Below are 21,627 nucleotides of genomic sequence, written 5' to 3' on the forward strand. Positions count from 1 at the left end.
CAGAGAGTTCGTCAAGCCGCGACGAGGTCAGCAGGGCTTGGGAAGGAGTACTCCGTCGTACTCGTAAGCAGATGGGGCCGCGACAGCGTCAGCAGGGCTCCGATGTTCAGGTCTTGCGCTTCAAGAGGGAGCCACGACAGCGTCAGCAGGGCTCCGATGGTTCAGTTCTGGGGCTTCGAGAGGGAGCCGCGACAGCATCAGCAGGGCTCCTATGGTTCCGTTCCGTAGGTTCTAGGGTGAGCCGCGACGACGTCAGCAGGGCTCGGTGGGTCAGAGTCTGTTCTCCTCAAAGTCAGCCGCGATTAGATCAGCAGGGCTTTCTTGTCCAAGATACAACTGCCGATTAGGTGGAAGGCAGGCTGTCTTACAGTCGTCGAGCTCTTTGATGTCCGGACCCTCATAGGCAGGAGGCCGGAGGTCCGAGGGCCAGGCGCCTGATCGTCTGGGCGGTTGGTTCTTTGATGCTTTGGACCATGCGCCCATGGAATCCCAAACGCCCATCAGGACCTGGAGCCAGCTCACTAGGAGGCCCAAGGTGCCAATCGAAACCAGCCCCCAGGGATAGTTCAGAGGTGTGAGGGAAACCAGTTCCTCGGAAGGGGGCCGGAGGTGTGATGTAAGTCTTGGTTTCGGGTACTTGGTGAGTCGTTCACCCCCCGGGTGGATCTGGGCACGCCGGACGCGCAGGCTTAGCTGCAGCCAGGAGAGGCCAGGGCGCCGAAAGGAAAGAACGCGTTCGGCCGGCCGGGGTGGCCAAACATGGAGTCTGATGGTCACGTGCACGGGTGCAGGCACGCGGTCTGGGGATCGTCTCAGGTCCAGAGTAGGAGGGTCATGTACAGTTCTGGGTGGATGGGAATCAGTTCCACCCGTAGATCTGGGGCTGCGGAGATCAGCGAGGACCACGCCACGAGGCCGGGTCCAACAAAATAGTTATATAAATCACAATAATTCAGGAATATATAAACCCTAAACTGGAAACCGGCATGCAGTTGTAACAATCACTCAAAGACAGATTTATTTATATTTGTGACAAGTTAAAGCAATACAACAAGACTAAAAAATGAGCATAAATTTATTACACTTTACAAATTAAAAAAGTTTTTGTTTTCATACAATTGTTGAATACATCATGTTTACCGAAAATACAATATATTACACAATACATTAAAAATGTTCTTGAGAACACAAGTCGACGCGGCGTTTCAGTTAACCCCTTCGATGCTGATGATGAGCTCAGCTCGTCATCACCCAAAGGTGTCGTGTGCTGATGACGAGCTGAGCTCGTCATGGTGCCACTAAAATGGCATTTTCCAGCACTGGGGGGGGAAAACGCCTAGCATCCAAGTGGTTAAAAACCTTCTTCAGGACAGTTTCTCAAATAATATAAAAGTTTCACACTCAGATATTCATTCTGAGGTCGGGATCGATACAAAAAGGAGGAGGTGTCCTGTTTTTGGTCCACACTCTAGACTACAAATATCCCAATTGATCAGTCAGGGTATATTTGTAAATGATATTGTCTTTATATTCAGTCTGTCGATTCCACACTGTGTCGGAGGGGCCACCGATTGGTTTACATAAACTAAAGATTGGCTTGGTCAATCGCTGTAGCCGCGTGCTAAATATGCTTCGTCGGCTAGATCTAGTCCTCATGATCTCTAGATTCGAAAAGATGGCCTCCCTGCTCCTCCGATCGCAGCGTCTGGGGGTTCTGTTATGTTCAGTAAAAGTACTCTCAAAACTGTCAGGAATCACCGTCACTTTATTTTATTTTTATTTTTATTTTAATTTCTTGTATCGCGCAGGAATCAATCCCAAAGGGTATCTCCGCGCTTTGCCAGCCAAGACGTTGTCGTGATCTACAGGTGTATTAAAGGGACTAAAATGCTTCCTGAAAGAGGAGTGTTTTCAGGGCCTTTCTAAAGGCCAGATGATTGGTGTTCAACCTCATTTCTGTGGGAAGTTTATTCCATAGGGTAGGCCCAACCGACGAAAATGCTCGGTCTCCCTGTCTCACTCTTTTTGTTGCAGGGGGTTTCAGGAGTGCTTGGTTGCTTGAACGAAGTGATCGGCTAGGTTGGTACAGTTCAACAGATTGGAGAGATATTTGGGGCCATCCCCATATAAGCATTTGTGGACCGTGCAGCATATTTTGAAACTGATACGCTGCCGTATCGGGAGCCAGTGAAGCTCCATCAACAAAGGCTTAGAAGGAGTCCTAGCTGGCGCACCCATGACCAGCCTAGCCGCCGTATTCTGGACCACCTGCAAACGACCTACTGCGTCAGCGTTTGCTAGCGTCAGCAGGCCGTTGCAGAAGTCTAGGCGGCTAGTGACCAGAGCCTGCACGAGTGTCTTCCTGTAAGTATCAGGAAGATAAGGAAACACTCGTCTTAGGAGGCCAATGGTATAAAAGCATAGTCCTGCAATATGATTGGTATGCTCCTTGAGCGTCAGTTTTTGGTCAATCTTAACCCCAAGATTTTTGACATGAGGCTTAGGTGTAGGGACTGGGCCCAAGTCCAGCGGCCACCATTCAGGAGACCAGAGAAGACTCGCTCTGCCGAAGAGCATGACCTCCGTTTTTGCAACGTTACATTGGAGGCAATTTGCAGCCATCCAATGTGACACTGCCCTCATACCTTCAGCAAAATTTGCCTTGACCGTAGAATCAAGGGAGCTGAAAGGGTAGAGGAGCTGGGTGTCATCAGCGTAAGAAACTGGTGTGAACCCATACTTCCGCACAATGTCAGCAAGGGGGGCCACATATACATTAAACAATGTAGGGCTAAGACATGAGCCTTGTGGCACCCCCTTTGTGAGCGCCTTCGAGGTGGAACAATAGGGGCCCAAGCTGACAGATTGCGATCTCCCGGAAAGGAAACTCTCCAGCCAAGACAGTGCTGAGCCTCCATCAAACAGTATGGTCATCCATCAATCCCTTACAATGTTTTCATTTTCAAAAGCAAACTCCCAAAGTGGGAGTTTATTTTTGAAAAACTAAAAGCCCATGGCATGGCAATGGTGTTGGAGGCATTCTTTTTTCTTTTATCCAACGGTGATGGACAGCAAAAAAAAAAATATCTTCCGATCGACCACTATATTTTGGGTGGTCAATCATATGAGTAACCCATGACAGCCTGTACTCTGTTGGGCCGTCAATATGTTGGCAGTGGTGACGGAGCTGGAGTAGGCTCAGGCTTCAGCACACTTAAGTTCTGCCCACCTCTAAATATAGCAGGTGGCCCTAGAGGTTGGCAGAGAGGACACTTTGTAACTGTTGCAATGTTGCAACAGGGTACCCTCTCTGCCAAACTATTAATTAGGTTCTTAAGTTGGGCCGTAGTATGGGAAACACCAAATTGCCTATTGACCACTTCTGGCTGACCTACCCTCAGCATTTTGGCTTTTGCAAAGACCTTCACACGGAGGGTCGGATGAGGGCAGAAAATAGGCCCGGGTACAAAATAAACAATCATTGGCAAAGCAAATATGTCTCACCTATGCGAGAGCTTGACTTTGGATATGTGTTTTAGCCATCTTTTACACCAGTGTGATTGCTGTTCAACAAGGGTAAAAGTTAGTAGTGTGGAGTGTAGTGGAGTGTCATAGAGTGCAGTTGTTGGAGTAAAGTGTTTTACAGTGGTGTAGGGGAATACACTGTTGTAAAGTGATGTAGGGGGAATAGAGTACAGTGGTGGAGGGTTCAATGGTGGAGAGTGGCAAATAGTGAGGTAGAGGGGGCAGATTGTATTGGGGTAGAGTGGGGTGGATTGGTGTGGAGTGGGGTGGGGTTTAGTGGTGTGGGATGGGATGGATTGGAGTGGAGTGAGATGGATTGGATTGGGGTGAAGTGGAGTGGGGGGATTGGAGTAGGTGAGTAGATTGAATTGAGTGGGGTGGATTGGACATGGTGGGGTGGAATGGATTGGGGCGGATTGGATTTGAGAGGGTGGGTTGGATGGGTGCTTTCAAGGAGTGGGTTGGAGGGGTAGATTGAAGTGGAGTGGTTTGTAGTGGGATGGATTGGATTGGAGGGAGGTGGGGTGGGGTGAACTGGAGAAATGCTGACTGTAGGGAATTTGATTGGATTGGATTAAGGTGAATTTGAGTGGGTGGATTCAATTGTAGTGGGTGGATTATGTTGAATTGGTTGGATTAGGGTGGACTGGATCAGAATGGGTGGTTTGCAATGGATTTGTGTGGTGGCTTGGGGTGGGGTGGATTACATGATTAGGTTGGAGGGGTGGATTTGATTGAGTGGGTGGACTGGAGTGGGGTGGGTGGTAATTGGCGTTGATTGGGTTTGGAGGGTGTATTGATTGGAGTGAGGTGGACTGGATTGAGTGGGGTGGATTAGAGTGGTGTGGATTGGACTGGTGTGGATGGACTGGATTGGAGTGGGGTGAATTGGGATGGAGTGGGGTGGGTTGGATGGGGTGGAGTAGAGTGGACTGGAGTGGGGTGAGTCTGATTGGGTGGGTGGATTAGATTGGATTAGGTGGGTGGACTGGATTCAGTGGGTGGACTACATTGGAGTGGGGTGGACTGGATTGGAATGGACTGAATTTAAGTGGGGTGAATGGGATTGGGGGACTCTATTGGAGTGGGGTGGATTAGAGTGGGTGGAGTGGAGTGGATTGGGATGGATTGGAACGGAGTGGATTGTAATGAGTTGGATTGGAGTGGATGGATTCGGATTCGGATTGAGGTGGATTGAATTGGAGTGGGTGGTTGAGGCAGATTGAGGTGGAGTGGGGTGGATTGGAGTGGATTGGAGTGGCATAGATTGGAATGGAGTGGGGTGGGTGGTATTGTATGGATTGGGGTTGATTGGAGTGGGGTGGACTGAAGTGTGGTGGGTTGATTTGGGGTGGATTGGATTGGTGTGGATTGGATTGGATTAGGGTGGATTTGATTGATATAGGGGACTGGAGTTGTGTGGATTGGATTGGGGTGTACTGCAGTGGGGTGGACTGAATGCATGGATTGGATTGGGGTGAGGTGGACTGGATTGGAGTTTGGTGGGTGTAATTGAATTGTAGTGGTGTGGGGGATTGGATTGGCGTGGGGTAGGGTGGAATGGAGTGGTGTGGGGTGGATTGGTGTACATAGGGGTGGATTGGATTGGGGTGGGGTGGATTAGAGTGTACAGTGTGATCATGTGTTAAGGCATCATTTTGGAAATCACCCATAAGAAAGAAACAATGTTGCTTTGCAATATTTAGTACAAGCTCGATGTTGTCATCTTTAGAGAACTGTGCCCACAAGCAAACACAAAACAAAACACGAGGCTACAAAGTGAGAAAAGAAGGTTAGATTTAATAAAAGAAAGTTAGCTATAGAGAAAAAACGTTGGCAAAAACGCGCCCAGCAGGACAAACAAAATTGCAGTCACACTGATCTCCAAAAATATCATTTCATAAGCTGACCTTGAAAACGCCAATTTACCAATAATGCAGGCATGCAGATAAAAGCGAGTTCACTGTTCCTGAACCTGTCAAGTACAGGTGTGTTCAAATTGTTTGCATTACACATGGATTCACACGCTTGAGTCTCATGCCTTCTGTTTGCAGGGCAGTAGAAGCTTAAAAACACTAAATAGTACCTCATTCAACAGGAGCAGTGAACAGGCAATGATTACGTTGAATCAGGCACTGCTTGGTCCCTGCTCCACGTAAAGGAACAGAAATGACGCTTGGCCTGCTGTGACCAATTACAAGGCTGCAAAGAAGAGTGTCATGCAAGCCAAGAAATGGTAAGCAATAGGGGGGTGGGGGTGGGGGGGGTCTCCAAGTACTTTTTGTAAACAATAGTGTCTTAGAAGCAAGATGCAAGTTCTAGCTTATGCTCTCGCAGACTCAGCCCTAAAAATGACCCCCATTAGCTAATCAGATAGCTAACAATTTGGACTAGATTTGTAAATCAGGCAGTTTTCAACTAGTAAAGACCTCCTGTACAGGTGTCTTTCAAGGCGTGGGAGACTGCTTGCATCTGTACTTGCTGCAGGCAATATTTATGGTACTATCAGGGACTTCAACCCTAAAAACCGGCCCACCAGACAATAAAATAGGCCCACAAACAGACAAAAATCACAGCCCATTCAATGACCTGACAGATGAGCACTGCCTGATTGTGCTATTGTCCAGTTCGGCCATGTCCCTGAGGCCCTGTCGTGGACAGCTGATTTAGAGTTTGGTGGCGCCCAAAATGATAAATCCTCCTTGATGGATTCTCCACAATCAGGGTTTTGTTAAGCGCGCTACTCACCCGTGAGGGTCTGAAGCGCTGGGGGAGGGGGAGTTTGCAACTCCGTTAGCCGAAGAGCCAGGACCTGAGGGTCTTTCTGAAGGTGTTCAGGGAGGGGGCGAGTCTGATGCCTATCGGGAGCTCGTTCCAGGTTTCGGCCGCAATGTAGGAGAAGGATCTTCCACCTGCTCTGGCTCTGCGGACCATGGACTATGGTCGTAGAGGTATCTCTACACTCGCTATGCTACAGCAGGGGATGAATTATCTCTGCTTTACCAGTAGCAGAGATTTACCCCTTCCTCCACAACGCTGAGGTTTTCTTTTTGTTTTAGGATTCTCGGTATGTGATGATATATGATATTTTGTGGCGTTTAGTGTGCGAAGTCAACTTCTGTTAGGCTATGTTATGTTGCATTTTGTTATGATGTTGACTTGCTCTGCCATAAGCTCCAGCGTCTTGTAGAGTTTCAAATATCACCTGAAGGCCACCAAGTTTGCCACCTTGCTCTATGCGGCCAGGGCACCAGATTTATGGTCTTACTTTTCACTTGAAGATCGAAAGTCTTCTGGGAGTTTTAAATATGATTGCTTCTATTGAACCGATTGAAATGAGACTCTTGTGTGAGAGAACATGTGAAGAGTAAGTAGAGGTGTGCGCTCCCAAAGAGTGCTTAACCTCTTAAGCGCTGCCGACGGCCAACGGTCGTCACGAGCGCTACCTCCCCAGTGCTGCGCACGACCATTGGACGTCCATTCAGCACTAGTTCCAATGGACAGCGCAGCACTGGGGAGGGATATTTGTGCCGCAGCTAAGGTGTTAAGGCATCATAAAAATCCCCTCAGATCAGGCGCAAAACGTTGATAGGGGGATAGGGCTTTACCCTGCACTCACAGGGATCACAATGTACTCACACTGATCACCCTGCTCTCACACCACCCGCTCACCCTGCACTCACGGGGATCACAATGTACTCGCACTGATCACCATGCACTCACACCACCCGCTCACCCTGCACTCTCGGGGGTATCACAATGTACTCGCACTGATCACCATGCACTCACACCACCCGCTCACCCTGCACTCTCGGGGATCACAATGTACTCGCACTGATCACCATGCACTCACACCACCCTCTCACCTTGCACTCACGGGGATCACAATGTACTTGCACTGATCACCATGCACTCACATCACCCGCTCACCCTGCTCTCATAGTGACCACACTGCCCTCACACTGATCACCATGCACTCAACCACCCGCTCACCCTGCACTCACACCACCTGCTTACCCTGCTCTCATAGTGACCACACTGCACTCACACTGATCACGATGCACTCACACCACCCGCTCACCCTGCACTCACCATGACCACACAGCACTTATGCCCCTCGCTATGAACTCACACTGTTCTCCCTCCACTTCCCCTGTGGTCACATGAGCACACCGCTCACCCTGCACTCACAGTGGTCTCTCTGCACTCACGATGCACTTGCACTGTTCACCCTGTACCTCACCCTGCAGTCACACAAGCACACTACACACCCTGGTCATGTGACACTTCACTTACCTGTCCCCCTCACTTCTCACTCTGCAATCTCACTCAAACAAGCCCATCACTAACCATGCATTAATTCGTCCCACCCTGCACTTACATCTGCCTCCAAATTCCTATGGTCAGCTCCCTCACCCTGAAGTCACTCTTCTCTGTACAATAAACACTGTCGCATCGATCACCGTGTACTCACATGGGCAATCCTGTCACCCACACGGCACAAAGGGCTAATGTGCCTGCTACAAAGAACGTGTACCATGCAGATCACAGACCTGAGTGTGAGTAAATTATGAGTAGCGCTATAAAAAAGTGAAATGTTGGTCTGAAAGGTGCTATAGAGAGATGAGGTGCATTCTTGGTGAGTGATAGTGAGGGGATTCATGGAGGAGGAATAAATGGGGTAGGGGTCAACCAAAAGGACTGTTGCAATGTATGCGACCAGTGTTAGGGCAAGCCCTGGTGGGGAGTCTTAGCAACTCCTATCTCCCCCCTTAACCCCTGCCCCCACCCCCAAAAGTTTCTAATTGCGTCCCTGCCTCAGATATGTAGTGGAAGGATACAACTCATCCAATGAGATCCTTGGGAGACCTCGATGCTCCTGGTCTGACAAACACAAGTATAGGGAGGAAAGCCATCCAATCAAGAGCACTGAAGTAAGACAGACAACAAAGCCTTCCAATCACGGAAAAGAGGCTGACCCAAAGCGCAGTGAGTCTAAGTTCACTTAGTGGATTGCAAACAATAGGTCTTGGCAATAAACATCTAAAGCTGAATATAGCCGAGACCTAAAAAGGAACCGAGGTATGCGAAGATAGGGCGATTTACGTGTATTTGCAATTGAATTGATATAGCGCCTACTACCCCTGCCGAGGCGTCCAGTGTGGTGGCGCGAGTGTCGGTCTGCATTGCACGAGTATAACATTTAGTTAGTAGCCTGGCAGTGCACTAGGAACACACGTGCACCCCCTCCGGAAATATGACACGAAAAACGCCTAGAATCGAGTACTTTTGTAGTGTGAGTTACAAATGCAAACTGAGATCACTGCATCCACGGCAGCGCCACGAAACGTCTTCCCTGGGCACATACCCACCTTTGCCAACAGTGCCCCAGACCACTGTACTCTCTGACCAGCACTGGAGGGGCAGGTGGGGGTCAGTCAGCCCCTCCAGGGCACGAGCGCTGGGTCTGCTCCAGAGTTGGGGGCGGGAGGCACCGGCAGGTGACAGTAGTAATGAATGTGGTTCATTTTCTTGGAGCGGAATCTTTCGTACAAACTGCGTCCCGCCTGCACCACCCCCCCAGAGGGTCATTCCTGTGGAGCGCAGATAGCCCAACACACCATCTATCAGTGTCCCGGCCTGGCCGCGGGCCAGCCCCTCCCCTTCTGCGCAGCCGTGGCCAACCAAGACCCGGTGGGATGAGAGAGGGCGCTCACGGCGCGCGCGCACGAAAGCCAATCACAGGTAAAGCACGGAGATGACAGCAGCTAGCCCTTCGCCCACCGAGCTGGCTTACAAAGTGAAAACTGAACTGCGTTTTCATAGCGCCCACACTGTACAGGGGCGGCTCTAGGCTCATGGCGGCCCTGGGTAGGGAGCGTAGGTAGGGGGCCCCGGAAGAGGGGGTCCTGGTGGGGCGGAGCGTGGAGGCCAGTGAAGAGGGGGGGTCAGGGTGTTTGGAAGTGGAACAGAGCCGAGGCAGCCAAATCCTTGCCAGGGGCCGCCACGCAAATATGTATCCATCCTCAGAGGATTATTATATTAAGGATATATATTGGCGTGGTGGCCCCTGGGGTTTGCAGGCCCTGTGCACGTGCACAGCTTGCACATGCCTAGGGCCCCCCTGCCACACATAACGCTTGAACTCCAGTAGGTGTGTGCTTTAATGCAGAGGCATCTCGGGAGCGAGGGCTTAGCCCACTGAGTTGTCTTACCGAATGTCAAGAGTGAATTATGAACGCGCTTTAATGTCCAGAGGGATCAGAATTCCGCCCAGCTCACCCAACTATCTCACAGAGCGCCAAGTAGAGGGAAATGTGCTGGATAGCGCCCCATATCCTCGTGAGCTCCCTGATGCGCACTGCAAATATATAGCGTTGTCTTAACCACATGTGAGACCCAGTGACATCTTAAGGATTTTGGGGCCCTAGGCCAAGCATATATATTTTTTTTTGGGGGGGGGGCGTAAATTAGAGTTTTGTATTATTCAATTTCAGCTCTTTCGTGCCCTCTCCGGCCAGCTCACTGACAGTACGCAGACGCCCTTGTCCAAATTCTAAATGCGTTTACATGTAACATTCAGGGACAGGGATGTGTGTTTCAATATTGTGACACGGCAGCTGCTCGCTAATATTATTGCAAACAATCTCTGTGACATGTGATCTAAAATAAACTATTTTTTGGATGCTGCATGAAACATGAACAAAACAATTCTCTGCAAAATGTAATAGACAGACATATCACCCACAGTGAAAATAAAGCAAAGGAAACTGGCATTTAAAACAATCTGCTTAAGAATCAATCGATGCCATCGGGGCAAGCAAGACTCTGCAGAACAGAGCTGCTTGTATCAGCCCCCCCACCCCACACACACACACACACAAAAAGGCTGGGGCCCCGGACCAGAGCCCACTTTGCCCAGGCCTAAAACGTCTCTGATGAGTCCGTTATACATCTATCTCAGCAGCTCGCGCCCAGCCCACTGAACTATCGTCTGAATGCCAAGTGTGACCTGAATTGTGTATTGATGGATTCCAAACCATGTCGCCTGCAGGCGCGTAATCGTATTAGATCTGCCAACCCCTCCCCCCCCCCCACAATACAGCACCATACCCCCCCCCCCCCCCCCCCCCCTCCTCTCCTCCCCCTTTTATATCTCTTTGTGGCCGCGACTGGAGCGCACGGATTTCCATGCGTGAAGTTTCCCTGGGGGCAGAAACGCACCTCATTCTTGGAGGGCGCTCTCCGCGGTGCTGAGTATTAAAGACCCCTCCCCTCTCCCCCCAGAGCTGCTCAGGACGCGGGATCCTCAGCCCTCGCAGCTCGCCGTGCAGCACCGCGTTCAGCAGCAGGAGACCCGGGAGGCACGCCTGCCTGCTATTTACTGTCTACCTGCCTGGCTGCTGCCTGCTTTCCTGCCGCCTGTCCTCCTGCCTCCTTAGCTGCTTGTGTCCTGCCTGCCACCTTTCTTAGCTTCTTGGCTGCTGCTGGCTGCCTGTGCCTTCCTGTCACCTTTCTTACCCGAGCTGCCTGGTGCTGCAGCTTCACAGCCGGCCACCTGTCTGCCTTCCTGCTGCCTGTCTTACGCTGCCTGCCTCACAGCTCCTGCCTTCCTGCCTCCCCGCTCCGAGGCTGCTGCGGCATCCCCGGCTCCCGAGCAGCGGGCTCTCTCCCGGAAGCAGGCGTGCTCCATCGAGCCGGGGACAGCCCTGCTCCCGCTCCTGCACTCCGCCATGGGGGCCTCCTCTCGCCCCGCGCCGGGCACTGCTCACCCCGCGGAGGTGAGGGAAGGGGCTCCGGCTGTCTGTCTCAGGTAAGGATGCTCTTCCCGCCTCATCCCGGGTCCTGAAGATAGCACCCTCCCTCCTCCCCCCACCCCATCAGAGGAGGGCTTTGAGTTGAACCGCGCGAGACATCATTGCTTCTTCCGCGGGAGTCGATCTTTTTGGAGACCCTTGAGGAACTTCACACATAAACTGTATAAAAAGGGCACAAAAACATGCTGTGAGGCGCGACTGAGCCACGGGGTCTGCGGGCAGTGGGCGCTCTATAGTGCAGAGCGCACGGGGTGCTGTGGAGGTAGCGCTCTATAGTGCGGAGAGCACGGGGTGTTGTGCTAAGGCGTGCAGTAAGCGCTGTATAGTCCAGAGAGCACATGGCGCTGTGTAGTGGGGAGGCGTGCAATGAGCCATGTGTAGAGCAGAGAGCAAGGGGTGCTGTGCAATGGGGAGGTGTGCAGTGAGCGCTGTATAGTGCAGAGAGGACTGTGTGGTATGCAACGTGATGCGTGCAGTGGGCGCTGTATTGTGCAGAGAGCACATGGGTGCTGTGTATTGGGAAGGCGCGCACTGAGCGATGTGTAGTGCAGATACAAGGGTGTTATGTCCCCTGGGGAGTCTGCAGTGAGCGGCGTACAGTGCCTAGGACCACGGGCATTGTGTCCCGCGTAGATGCTGCAGTGAGCGTTGTATAGTGCAACGAGCACAGGGGTGTTGTACCTTGGGGTGGTGTGCAGTGAGCGCTGTGTAGGGTAGGGTAGGGGGCGGCGGGGGTGTGAAGCGTGCAGTGAGCGCTGTATAGTGCAGGAAGCACCGGGCGTTGTACAGTTGGGATGCGTGCAGTGTGGGCGCTGTACAGTGCAGAGAGCACGGGGTGCTGTACAGTGGGGATGCGTGCAGTGGGCGCTGTACTGGAGGTGACTTGTAGTGGAAGGCGTGCCGTGCTGTGGGCGCTGTATAGTGCAGCGAGTACGGGCGTTATGCCCCATGGGGAGGCTGCAGTGTAGAGATTACATGGTGATGTATAGTGAGCGCGGTATGTTAATGTTAATGTTAAATTGGTCTTCTATAGCGCACGGCTACTCCGAAAGAGTGTCCCGGCGCTTTTATTAGCGACCAGAAAAAGACAAACACAACACAACAAAAATAGGACCACTACAGAAAGAATAAAAAAGCTCCAGCAATATAAAAAGAGCGGTATAGTGCAGAGAGCACCGTGTAGTGCAGCAACATTGCCCCCTTCATTGTGCAGACGGGAGGAACGCAATGGGCACTGGAAATAGAGTACATTGTAAGCGCTTCGACGCCTCGTCGGAGGTGATGCGCGCTATACAAATGCAATTCCAATTCCAGAGTCAAAGAGACCTGTGTGCACTGGGGGCAGCGCTGGATATTGCAGGGGGGTGGCATGCCGTGAGCGCGAAGTACAGAGCCTGGCACTGCCGTGCAAGGGGGCGCTGAAGGAGGGTGGGCAGATGCACCGGTGGGCACGGGGGCACGCGGTGTCCTGCAGCGGGTGCTGAATAACGCGAGAGTGACTGTGGGAGTGATATCCAGTGGGGAGGGACGTAGAGTGATGCACTGTGTTTTAATGTTGCCAGCCATGGGACCTCTCAGCCGCCTCGAAGCCCACCGAGGCGCTAGAAGTGCACGCGCATAGAGGAAATGCAACAGTTGAGGGCCGGGCAAAGGGTGTCTGGGTGGAGATTTACGCATCCTGAAGAGCAGAAGGGGTAATGAGGGGGTTGCGAGGAGTGAATGGGGCGAGGCAACGAGGAGGCAGGGGTTGAGCATGACTCGGGCTCCAAGGAGAGATGGCCGAGGCACGTGGAGGGCAGGGCAGGATGTCGCACTGGCAGTGTGCTGGGCGTACTCGGGCAGTGAGAGGAAGGCAGTACGCACACAGGTTAGAGGACAGTGTAAGGCCGGTGCGGTAGGTAGTGTGGTCTGCAGTTCATGGATGGTGCCACAGTGAGGCACAGCAGCAAGTGGCAAGGAAGGGAGGTATGGTACATCAGAAGTGAGCGTAAGCCAGGCAGCGAGAGGTATTGTACACCAGAAATTAGTGTAAGTCAGGCCGTGAAAAGTATTGTACTCCCTCGGTGAGCGTACGTAAGCCACGGTGTGCTATTATGAAGCAGGGATAGATTTAAGACAGGCAACCTGTACATCCGACGAGAGTGTAAGTGAGGCAGTCAGTGGCATTGTGCATCAGTGATCAGTGTAAGGCAGGGAGTCAGAGGTATGTACGTCAGAAGGGAGTGTACGCCAGGCAATGAGAGGTATTTTATAGGTATTTATACATCAAGAGTGAGTTGAAGGCAAGAAGTGAGAGGTATTGTAGACGTATTGTATATCAGAGCGGGGGCGTCACAGAGCCCCAGCAGCCCCTGTGTTGCAGGGGGGGGGGGGGGGGGGGGGGGCTGGTACTAAAGGGAGCCCCTCAAGCATCCCTTCAATGTCATTACAAATTCAGGAACTGGCAAAATACAGAGGCGCAGCTGTTGCTGCCTCTGGAACGCTGATGTCTCCTTGGAAGTTTACTGACAGTATCACAGTTGAAATATTTATGTATTTATTGTTTAAAGTCTGCGAAAATGCACCTATTTAACTGCATGTCACCTCACAAAGCAGGCAGAATAGGAACTGAAAGAAAAAGCATTGGTAAATGCATTTGGTTTTGCCTCTGTGAGTAATAATATGCAGCTTTTTTGTTGTAAGTTGTAGCCTGCGGAGCAGTTGTAAAATATACATTACAGAAAGTCTGTTAAATTGTTATAACTTGTTTTATGTACTAAAAGGCAATATATTGTACTGTTACTAGTGGTATATTGCGGGCAAGTAATAGTAATATTATGTCTTTGAGGAGTTCTGACAACTGTTGGGCCTGGTGTCACTGCACCTGCTGCACCATTCAAATCATGCCGCTAGCGCCTGCAAGACAACTGTATTTGTCACTGTCGGTTCCGTTGTAAAATATAGGAATTTGTTGTGTTTGGAGGAGTTGTGACAATTTTTGTCCCCAGTGCCACTGCACCTGCTGCATCATGTAAATCATGCCCCTATTGCCTGTAAGGTAACTTGACTTCTGATTGTCTGTTTCATAGTGAAATATTGCAATATTTGGTGTTGGAGGCATTTCTACAGCTTTGGGCTCCGGTGTGTCTGCACCTGCTGCATCATTGAAATCACGACACTAGTGCCTTCAAGATAGCTACATTTGTGACTGCTTATTTTGTTATTAAATATCGCAGTTTGTGGTGTTTATAGGAGTTGTGGCAACTTTTGGCCCCGGTGCAACTGCACCCGCTGCACCATTCAAATCAAGCCCCTCTTAACTACAATATTAACTGAAATTGTGACTACCAGTTTAGTAGTCAAATATAGCAATATTAGGTGTTTAGAGGAGTTCTGACAACTTTTGGACCTGGTGCCACTGCACCTGCTGCACCATTCAAATCATGACACTGTTGTCGTTAAGGTAACTGCACTTATGACTGCCTGTTTAGTTGTAAAAGTAGCAATAATCAGTGTTTAGTGGGGTGCCTGGGGCTGTTCGTCCTGGTGCCACTGCACCTGCTGCACTGTTGAAATCATGACCCCAGCGCTTGTTAGAAAACTACACTTGTGAATGCCTGTGTTGTTGAATATAGCAATATTGGGTGTTTAGAGGAGTTCTGATAACGATTTGGCCTGGTGCCACTGCCCCTGCTTCACCATTCAAATAATGACCCAGCTGCCTGCAAGACAACTGCACTAGCGACTGCCTGTTTAGTATTAAACTATAGCAATATTTGGTGTTTAGAGGAGATATGACAACTATAGGGTCTGGTGTCACTGCACCTGCTGCACCATTTAAATCAAGCCCCTTTCAAGTACAAGGTAAGTGCAATTGTTTAGTTGTCAAATACAGCAGGATTATGTCCTTAGGGGAGTTCTGACAACTTTGGGGCCCTGTGTTACCTCTCCTGCTGCATCATTAAAATCATGATAATGTTGTCTGCAAGGTAACTGCACCTGTGGCTGTCTGCTTAGTGGTAAATATATAGCATAGCTCTTGTATATTAACTTTATTTTGAACATGCAATGTTTATTACAGCATTTATAAATTGATCATAATGACCTAATAGTTGAATTTGAAAAAAATCAATCTGATAATGCCTTCAAAGTGCAAAGAAAGGAACTGAGGCATGATTAGGAAATGCCACCAACGCTCTATGGATAAACCATCAGCTTAATACAACTAAGTAACAAAAAGCAAGCATTCCAGCATGCTAGGGGAGAGGAGTTGGCCTAACGAGTAGGACTGTCGACCTCGAACCTGTTGAACTGGGTTCGAGTCTCGGCAATGACGCTGAACATCCTGTGATTTTGGGCAAATCACTTAATCTCCCCGTGCCTAACAAAAATGAATGTGTCCTCATGTAACGCAACTGGTGCTATGTAAAGCGCTCGGATACCCTATACCTTCGGGTCAAGTTTGCGCTATATAAAACTCCGTAAAAAAAATAAAAAACTGTTAGAAGCTGTATGCCTTTTCCGTGGGGAGACATTTTATCTTGACAGTGAATGGGGCTTCAACAGTGTGAACAGCTTTAGTAGAAGTATTGTCAATGCGTGCAGCCAGGGGAAATTAACAACAACAAAGAAGTTCCACACAAAAGCAAATGAACACAGCAATTTGGCTATGGGAACTGATAAGAACCCCCTTTTAAGACATATTAAATACAATAGATTTCACAAGAGCACTTGTGCTGGTGAAATTTTTTTTTTGAGTTTTATATAGCGCTGGCTGGACCCGGAGGTATTAGAGCACTTTACATAAGGATCCACAAAATTACAGAATTACATCAGTTACAAGTTACATCAGTTACAAGAAAACATTTCAAGAGCGTAGGAAGATGAAATAAATGGAGCTTAGAAAGGTAAGGGGGTGGGGTACAGGTGTGGAAGGAAGAAAGGATGGAGATAGGTGGCATGGAGAGACGAAGGAGAGTCTGCCCAAAGTCCGGCTGGGTAGGTGACGGCCGAGGGGGAAGTCCACAGCCCATCCCCTCAATGCCTATCTGGTAGCTCCACCGGGCATCAGTCAAGAGGCCAGGTCTCAATGAGAGAACAATTAGAGAGCAAAGAGGAGAGATAAATAGTGCGTAAAGGAGAAAGTGGGTGGAGTAAAGGGGTAGGAGGGAGAGTACAACAAGTGGAAAGAATCGTCAGGGAAATGAGAAGGAGTGAGGAATCTATGAAGAGTCCTGAGAGCAAAAGTGTGAGAGAGAGAAAGAGAGGCACAATCTATCAAAACTCAAGTATGCAAAAGACGTCTGAGTTTGACAGAGTCAGTCAAGAAAGGTTATAAAGAGATAGGTGAGAAAAGTAGCTGAATGTAAACACGTGCAAGAGAATGGAGAGCAAAGAGAGAGACAGATGAAGAAGGGGAGAGGCATGCAGGCCATAAAAAATACAGGTGAATAAAAGGCATGTAACAGACAAAGACATGAGGAAGTGAGAGAGGAAAAGTGAGAGACGGGTTATGAAGAGACAGGTAGGACAAGAGCAGAGAGAGAAAGTGAAAGAGAACAAAGTGAAAGGGAAATAACACCATGACTGTATTTGTAAAGCATATGTTCACCCATTGGCCTCTTCGTGCTGAATACAGATGTTTACTGTTACCCAACGGTACTCATTTTATCCCTCAAAAGGATGAAAGGCTGAGTGTTCCTGCCGGGATTTGAACCTGTGACCATGAGGTCGAACACAGGCCTCTCCAGTGGGCTCATCACTTCACTGAGCCACCTGACCCGGCGAATAGAGCATGTAGGCTCTGATAACGAATGCCCCAGAGGTGAATTCAACATTTATAACATGGGATAGAGCCCCACAGCCCTGGGTTGGAAATGTATCAGGTGCAACAAATAGCACCTACATTTCACCGATGGAGAGTTTGCCCCAATAAAGGGGAATAGCATACATCAAAAACTCTTTGTCCCAGTAAATGCCAAGCCCTTTTTTACCTGTCATGGAAGCTCTGTGAGGCTTTGTGAAGGTAGGGTCCCTCAATGCCACTGCACTCCACTCTTCGCCACTGCACTTTGTGGCACTCCACTCTACGCCTCTCTACTCTACGTTGTACCACTTAGCTCTATGCCAATGCACTCTACTCTACACAACTGCACTCTGCACCACACCAGTCCAGGCCACTCCAATCTACTCTGCACAACTCCATTCTACGCCAGTCTGCTACACTGCACTCAACGTCATTGCACTCTAAGCCAATGCACTCTACGCAAATGCACATTACTCTGTAACAGTCAACTCTATTCCCCTTCACTCTATGCCAATCCACTGTACATCACTCTAATTTACTCTGAACCACAGCACTCTATGCCACAGCACTCTACACTACTTTACTCTATGCCATTACACTCTATGCCACTCTATTCTATGCCTCTGCACTCTACTTTGTGCCACTTTACTCCTCACCACTTAACTCTACTCTGAAACAATCTACTCTAGGCCACTGCATTGAATGCCCCTGCAGTTTACGCCACTCTTCTTCGCTGCCACTGTGCTCTAAGCCACTGCACTATATGCCAGTGCACTCTATACAACTGCACTCTATACCACTTTACTCTACACCACTGCACTCAAAGCCACTCTACTCTGCATCAATGCACTCTATGCCATTGCACTTTGCATCACTCCACTCTATACCACTGCACTCTACATCACTCCACTCTGCACCCTTTGCCTCACTGTTCTACGCCGCTGCACTTTGCACTAATACACACTACTATGCATCACTGTAATCTACACCACTACATGCTATGATGCTGCATTGCACACACTGAATTCTATGCTGCTGCACTCTACGTCAATGCACTCTACACCAGTCTACTCTACTCTATGCCACTCCACACCACTGCACTCTACTCTGCACCACTGTACTCTACTCTGCACCACTGTACTCTATGCCCATGTACTTTGCCACTTTGCTCCACACCACTCTATGCCATTGAACTCTACGACACTCTACACCAATGAACCAAAATGACACTCCACACTCAATGAAATTGTACTTTACGCCACTCAACTCTGCACTACTGCATTCTATGCCAATGCATTATATGCCATTGCAACCTATCCCACTCTACCCTGCATCACTCCACTCTACACCACTGCACTCTACTGCACTCCACTCTACGTCACTGCACTCTATACCACTGCACTCTACTGCACTCCACTCTACGTCACTGCACTCTATACCACTGCACTCTACTGCACTCTATTCTACTCTACCCCACTCTCTGCCACTCTACTCTGCACCACTCTATGCCGCTGCACTCTGTGCCACTGTACTCCACTCTACACTCTAAGCCACTGTACTCTATTCTACTCTGCACCACTGTACTCTTTATGCAACACTCTAATCTACGGAAATGCATTCTACAATGCTGCAGTGTACGCTGCTGAATTCTATGCACCTGCACTCTACGCCAGTGCACTCTACACAGGCCACTCTACTCTATGCCACTCCACTGTATGCCACTCTATGCCACTATACTGTATTCCACTCTTCTCTATGCCACTCCACTGTATGCCACTCTACGCCACTCTACTGTATACCAGTCTACTCTATGCCACTCCAACACACTACACTCTTCGCCATTCCACTCTATGACACTCCACGCCACTCTCCTCTATGCCACTATCCTTTAGCCATGCTGAACAGCAGCCACACTGTAAAACATGGCTAAATCACATTGGCAAAGCCCATAGCTCCAGCATGGATGAGACCTATTTGCTTTGCCAATGCTTGTTAAATGTCTATTCTCCTAAAATAACAGTGAGAAGTATTCATGTAGATCGCACCTCCCACTCTAATGTTTCTGTGTGCTTAGATGGTAGATGTCATTGAGATCCAAATCAAATGACCAGTAGCCGTGCACGCTCACCTGTGGCGCCCTCCCCTGTAAAACACATTTTTGCAACCCCTAGCCACAGTACAGCACCCTTTGCTGCCCCCTGCTGGGGATACACACCACTGCCTATCCCGCCCTTACCTACAAACCATCTGTTTGTGTTGACGTTTACGTCATCATTAATATCTAAGACTAGATGCAAGGTGCCTGCCTTAAGTTTCCTCAGAGCGCGCCGACCTTATAAAGGATGAAAGGCGGAGCCTGATCTGCCCAGGTGTAGAGCTTGATACTTGGCCCACTGACTCGTGCTCTCAGTGCCCTGTGGATGAGAAGAGACACTGACATCTATGAAAGGGGATGTTTGAGATGACTCTGCACAATTTAATCACCTTGTGCGTGGTAAGCATCACATGTTCAGTATTGATCATAGTATCAAATGCAGGGATGTGCGACTGGAAATATGGCATATTCCCTAATGAAAAGGACCAGTTTCAGCCATTTAGATCTACAGGCACTATCTTGTTTCTTCACCAAGTGCATTGTTTCATGAATTTTTAATCTGTTTTAAAAAGAGATGATATCAGGTGCACATTGCTGCATGCAGGACCTGCACAGATTTAAGGATACCATAAACTATTAGAAATGTTTTGCATTATACCAATTAAGAAAACAGTATAGGCCTGTGAACAAATAGCCCACCAAAATAAAGAAATAGAAATGGAGGGGACCTATTTCAGAAGAATTCTGGAGTACGTGAAGCAATCAATCAATCCGGTGTTTGCTGAAGCGCGACTTCTCACCCGTAAGGGTCCCAAGGCGTTGGGGGCGGGGGGAGTGTGCGCAGGGTCCGGTCCATCAAGGGGGCGGGGGTCCGTAAAAGGCCAGGCCTTGAGGTCTCTTATGAAGATGGGAAGCAATGTTGTCTGTCTGAGGTGGAGCAGAATGAGATTCCAAGCCTTGGCCGTTAGGAAGGCGAAGGAGCGGCCTCCCGATCTGGCTTTTCTGGTGCGTGGGACTACGGTGTAGGAGAACTGGGCTGCTCATAGGGTCCTTTGGGGTATGTGGAATTTGCGTCGGCTGTTCAGGTATGCTGGTCCGGTGTCGCAAGGGCTTTGTGTTCTTGAGTGAGCAACTTGATGGTAACTCTAGCCTCAATGGGGATCTATGGTGGAGTGTGTGCAGGTGCTGGTAGATATGGCAGTGTATTGGCAGGTTGAGGACCAGTCTTGCAGCGGTGTTCTGGATGTTCTGTAGCTTGCATGTGAGGTTTTAGTTTATTCTGGACTAGAGTGGGTTGCCGTAGTCTAGTCTGCTGGTGACCAGGGCGTGAGTGATGGTCTTTCTGTGTTCAAGGGGGAATCCATTTGAAGGTCTTACGTAGGAGGCGGAGGTTGTGGAAGCAGGAGGATGCAATTGAGTTAATCTGGCGTTCCATTTTGAGCTCAGAGTCCAGGATGATTCCCAGGTTGTGTGCATGGTCCGTGGGAGTGAGCGGGTTTCTGAGGGCGGGGGGCCAACAGGTGTCATTCCAAGCATCGGGGTTTGGGCCCATCATGAGTACTTCCGTCTTGTTGGTGTTAAGTTGTAGGCAACTGTTTTTCATCCATTTGGCGACGGCTTTCATGCCTTCTCAAAAGTTGTGTCTGGCGGTGTTGGATTTGTTGGACAGGGAGAGGATGGGTTGGGTGTTGTCTGCGTATGACACAATGTTGAGTCCATAGGTTTTGACAATGGGGGCGAGCAGAGCAATGTAGACGTTGAGGGAGGACCCCTGAGGGACTCCGCAGTTGGTTGGTGTAGGGTCAGAGAGGAAAGGGGGGAGTCTGACCCACTGCGTTCTGCTGGAGAGGAAAGAGCTGATCCATTTGAGGGCCTTGTCTTGGATCCCTGCTTCGTGAAGTCTGCGTATTAGGGTTCAGTGGGAGACTGTGCCGAATGCTGCTGAGAGGTCGAGGAGGATGGGGGCTGCTGTTTCTCCTTTGTCCGTTAGGGTGTGGATGTCGTCTGTTGCGGTGAGGAGGGCGGTTTCCGTACTGTGGTTTTTCCTGAAGCCGGATTGGGAAGAGTTAAGGGTGTTGTGCTCTTTGATGAATGTGGCGAGTTGGCTGTGATGGCTTTCTCGATAACTTGCACAGGGAACGGGAGCAGGGAGATGGGTCTGTAGTATGTGAGGTCAGTGGGGTCCGCCGAGAGTTTCTTCAGGAGGGGGTTGACCTCGGTGTGTTTTCAGGCATGGGGGAATGAGGCGGTTGCCAGTGAGTGGTTGATGGTGTGGCGGAGCATGAGTGCGATGGTGTTAGCGGCTCTGTTGATTGTTCCTGTAGCACTGTTTGTGAATTTGCCGCAAAGTATCTCAAATGGGAATAAAATGAGAATTTGTATTGGCTATTTATATGCTGTTAGTA

General features: G+C 49.7%; 1 protein-coding gene across 1 annotated transcript in view; it reads left to right on the top strand.

The window, feature by feature from the left end:
• Positions 1-11,129: 11,129 nt before the first annotated feature.
• The window catches only part of LOC147698928 (galactosylgalactosylxylosylprotein 3-beta-glucuronosyltransferase 1-like), a 430,388-nt gene continuing 419,890 nt past the window's right edge, over positions 11,130-21,627 (top strand). Inside the window, exon 1 of the mRNA XM_086933531.1 lies at positions 11,130-11,338. The gene's annotated coding sequence lies outside the window, so the exon portion shown is untranslated. The remainder of the gene's footprint in view (positions 11,339-21,627) is intronic.

The sequence above is a fragment of the Lissotriton vulgaris genome, chromosome 8 (genome assembly GCF_964263255.1).
Source record: "Lissotriton vulgaris chromosome 8, aLisVul1.2, whole genome shotgun sequence".
NCBI classification, from domain to species: Eukaryota; Metazoa; Chordata; class Amphibia; order Caudata; family Salamandridae; genus Lissotriton; species Lissotriton vulgaris.